This window comes from Sardina pilchardus, chromosome 18, assembly GCF_963854185.1.
Source record: "Sardina pilchardus chromosome 18, fSarPil1.1, whole genome shotgun sequence".
Lineage (NCBI taxonomy): Eukaryota > Metazoa > Chordata > Actinopteri > Clupeiformes > Clupeidae > Sardina > Sardina pilchardus.
In genome coordinates, this window is record NC_085011.1 from 2,836,317 (window position 1) to 2,841,316 (window position 5,000).

At 51.1% G+C, this 5,000-nt stretch overlaps 1 protein-coding gene across 1 annotated transcript in view; it reads left to right on the plus strand.

Moving 5' to 3' along the window:
* Positions 1-5,000, plus strand: part of col13a1 (collagen, type XIII, alpha 1) — a gene marked incomplete in the record, with an annotated part of 134,259 nt that overhangs the window by 6,960 nt on the left and 122,299 nt on the right.

Here is a 5,000-nt window from a genome sequence, read left to right on the forward strand (position 1 = left end):
CCCTGTGTGCTCCTGGTTAAGGTGTTGTGTAGGGGCTGATGTTGTTGCCCTGTGTGCTCCTGGTTAAGGTGTTGTGTAGGGGTTGATGTTGTTGCCCTGTGTACTCCTGGTTAAGGTGTTGTGTAGGGGCTGCAACAGGTGGCTGTGTTCATAAGCACATGCTGTTGTTCCTCGTGAGCGCACGCTATTGCTTATGAACTGCTAGAAACATTGTGGGCTGTGCTCTGGGTGCTTAAACGTGAAGTGGGACCTAATGCCTCTCTGTGCAGCGCCATGTTTAATGCCCCTCATGTGTCCAGTGGGGTGGACAGGGTGCCCTCTCTGTGCAGACGGACGTCTCTACAGCGCCGTGTTTACCGCCCCTCATGTGTCCTGTGGGGTGGACAGGGTGCCCTGTCGTCTCTACAGCGGCATGTTTAATGCCCCTCATGTGTCCAGTGGGGTGGACAGGGTGCCCTCTCGTCTCTACAGCGCCGTGTTTACCGCCCCTCATGTGTCCAGTGGGGTGGACAGGGTGCCCTCTCGTCTCTACAGCGCCATGTTTAACGCCCCTCATGTGTCCAGTGGGGTGGACAGGGTGCCCTCTCGTCTCTACAGCGCCATGTTTAATGCCCCTCATGTGTCCAGTGGGGTGGACAGCGTGCCCTCTCTGTGCAGACGGGCGTCTCTACAGCGCCATGTTTAACGCCCCTCGTGTGTCCAGTGGGGTGGACAGGGGGCCCTTCGGAGGGATGGGAGCGGATGTGCTGTCCACGTTAGGGGTCACCTACTGGCCCGCCCCCTTTTGTCACCGCCGCATCAAAGGGACGGGGGGAAGCGTACCGCAGGACTGGACATGGTGGCCGACGGTGTTGATTTCATCAGTACTTATGGAATACGCCAGAAAGCCTTTCAGTGCAGTAACAGAGATGTCCTCCAGAGAGAGAGAGAGAGAGGGTGAGAGAGAGAGGGAGAGAGAGAGAGAGATAGAGAGACACAGAGGGAGAAAGAAAGGGAGAGAGAGAGAGAGGAATGTTCAGCGGTCTCTCAGCGGTGAAGTGCATCATGGGTAACTCAGGCCGGGGGTCTTAGTGGTGATCGGGCGTTGGGATTGTAAAAGCTTTTGTCATCCTTTTAAAATAGAATGTTAAAACCAGATCAGAGCCAGCCGCATCAGGTTACCATTAACGTGTGGAGGCAGAGAGGCGGAGAATGCCCCCCAGTACCCCCCCAGTACCCCCCCCCCCCCCCCTGTACCCCTGCCCCACTTTGCTCTGACTGTGGAGAGAGAAAGAGCTCCTTACTACAGCTGCAACTAACGATTACTGTCATGCTTGATTAATCAACTGATTATTTTCTCGATTGATCAATTAGTTGCTTGATCAGTAAAGTCACAGGAAATGGTGAAGACATGTCCATCGGTGTCCCCCTACAGTAGGCTATGTATATGTATGGTATACTGTATGTTTAATGTAATGTTGGAACCTAGACCAAGAGCTGTGCTGAAAAAAAATTCCACCAGCCTGGCTGTGTGGTCATTAAATCAAATCAATCAATCGATCGATCAATCAATCAATCAATCAATCAATCAATCTGGGACAGACTGAAAGACCCATTGTGTGCCTTTTGAATGATTCGTTGTTCATATAGTAGTTATGAGTTGTGAGCATTTACGTTCAGGTTATAGGTTTATTTACGTTTGCAGGTTACAGGTTTATAAATGTTTATTTACGTTTGCAGGTTACAGGTTTATAAATGTTTATTTAAGTTTGCAGGTTACAGGTTTATAAATGTTTATTTAAGTTTGCAGGTTACAGGTTTATAAATGTTTATTTAAGTTTGTAGGTTACAGGTTTATACATTTTTATTTAAGTTTGCAGGTTACAGGTTTATAAATGTTTATCTAAGTTTGCAGGTTATAGGTTTATAAATGTTTATTTAAGTTTGCAGGTTATAGGTTTATAAATGTTTATCTGGTTGTTTACTGTTGAATGCCTGTGAATGTATTTAACTCTCGTTCATGTGACTGAACCTTCTCTCATTCTCTCAATCCCTGGGGCAGCACTCAATGGGCCTGTAGCACTTCTCCTGCCCTGATTGAAAATGCCCTGACCGCTGCGATTACTAAACACTACATCCTCCGTTAACGTGTTGTCGTAGCGACTGACCGCTGCCCATTACTAAACACTACATCCTCCGTTAACGGGCCAGCCTGTTGTCGTAGCAACTGTTTGCTTATCACCTCGGCTAAGTCCTCTAAAGCGCTCGTCCCAATTCCTGTGTTTGGCCGAGAGTGTGTTAGTGTGTGTGTCTGTGTGTGTGTGTGTGTGTGTGTGTGTGTGTGTGTGTGTGTGTGAGAGAGCAGAAGAATGCCCCGCGATCTCCAGCGTCTGCAGCGGTCTGTTTAAAGACTTCTCCAGCTGGGGCGGAGGCTGTGCCAGTATCAACCGAATAAATCCTGCGATCGCTTCATGGCGAACATAAACTGCTGCGCGGAGAAATATGTCGGGAGGGCCGTTTCCGGAAGATTTACCGCAAGTGTTCCTGCATTAAGCGCCGAGGGCACGGAGCGGAGAGGAGCGCCAGCGGCCTCGTCCACGTCTCACTCCCCTACGCAGCGAGACGGCCTCTCAGGAGACCAGCGTCCACTTAGCCCTGGACACACACACACACACACACACACACACACACACACACACACACACTGGACAGTGGAGCGGGAAACTGCACGCTCAGAATGAGTTTCGCAGGGTCAGGGCTCACTGCAGGGTGTCGTCAAATGATAGAGTTAACACACACACACACACACACACATACACACACACACACACACACACACACACGAGTTAACACAGAGCTGGAGCGCCGAGCTCTTAAAGCAGTCTGGACATCCAGCATCCAGTTCCCATCACACACACACACACACACACACACACACACACACACACACATACACACACACACACATGCACACACACACACACATACACACACACAGACACACAAACACGCACCCCCTCTTAAAGCAGGCTGAACATCCAGCATCCAGTTCCCATCACACACACACACACACACACACATACAGTCTGCCGCGCGGTGTTAACCCTTCTGATGGACGTCAGTCTGCCGCGCGGTGTTAACTCTGCTGATGGACGTCACTCTCCCGCGCGGTGTTAACCCTTCTGATGGACGTCAGTCTCTCGGGCGGTGTTAACTCTGCTGATGGATGGACGGATGGAAGGCCTTGAGTGCTGCTGTTCGTTTAGCGTCATATGCAGAAGTGATCAGCTCCTTCTGAAGCCAATCAGATACTTCTGCAGCCACACTCTCCCCTCTGGGCTGGAGCTCACCTAGTGACAGCACTACACTGAAATCAGCCAGCCCACGTGACCACTGAGAGATGGATTCCTCAAATAAAAGACCAAACATTCAGCAGGAGTCTGATACTCAGTCAACAATACAATCAGTCCACCATTATACGTGTTTATTGATCAGTCAATCAGTCCACCATTATACGATGGTGTATATTGATCAGTCCACCATTATGTCCACCATTATACGATGGTCAGCCCTGGGAAGGAGAAGTGAAGACTGACAGATTGGCCCAGGGCTGCTCTTCTCGGCTGGGTTGAACTGTGCCGCGTGTGTGTGTGTGTGTGTGTGTGTGTGTGTGTGCTGGCGCGTTGTGGCCAGGCGTGTTGGATCAGAGCTGCGCTGCGTGGCAGCACCTGTTGCTGGTGTCTGTGCGGGTGAGCTGGCATGCCTGAGCACACACACACACACACACACACACACACACACTACTATGAGCGCCCGCTCCTGCCAGGCCGGTGGAATGCCAAGCGTGTCCCTGATAAAGGTCGCGTCTCTCCCGCTATATCTGTTTATCTAACGAGGTCATCCGGGAGGCTGCGGCGGCGAGAGGGAAGAGAGGGATTCTTAGCGGGATCGCTGCGCTCGGAAAGAGAGGGATTCTTAGCGGGATCGCTCGGGAAGAGAGGGATTCTTAGCGGGATCGTTGTGCTCGGGAAGAGAGGGATTCTTAGCGGGATCGTTGTGCTCGGGAAGAGAGGGATTCTTAGCGGGATCGCTCGGGAAGAGAGGGATTCTTAGCGGGATCGCTCGGGAAGAGAGGGATTCTTAGCGGGATCGCTCGGGAAGAGAGGGATTCTTAGCGGGATCGCTCGGGAAGAGAGGGATTCTTAGCGGGATCGTTGCACTCGTCTGCCGCTGCGCTCGGGAAGAGAGGACACAGACGCGAAGGAAATGCTATCGCGGGCCACGGAACACACACATTATAAGAGCCAGCACAGGACACACACTAACACACACACACTAAAGGAGCCGGCGCAGAACACACACTAGCACACACTAACACACTCTAAAGGAGCCGGTGCAGAACCCACACTGTAACACAAACACCAAAAGAGCCGGCGCAGAACACACACTAACACACACACACACACTAAAGGAGCCGGCGCAGAACACACACTAACACACACACACTAAAGGAGCCAGCGCAGAACACACACACACACACACACACACACACTAAAGGAGCCGGCGCAGAGCACACACTAACACACACTAACACACACACACTAAAGGAACCAGTGCAGAACACACATTAACACACACTAACACACACACACACTAAAGGAGCCAGCGCAGGACACACACACACACACACACTAAAGGAGCCGGCGCAGAGCACACACTAACACACACACACTAAAGGAACCAGTGCAGAACACACACTAGCACACACTAACACACACATACTATAGAAGCCAGCGCAGGACACACACTAACACACACTAACACACACTAAAAGAGCCGTCCGTGTTGGGTGAGCGAGTGCTGCGGCTGCTTAAGTGAGTTGCAGTATTAGACAGGCGCAGACGACACCACGAGAAGAGAGAGAATAGAGAGAAGAGAGAGAAGAGAGCAAAGAGAGAAGAGAGAGAAGAGAGAAGAGAGAGAAGAGAGAGAAGAGAGAAGAGAGAGAAGAGAGAAGAAAG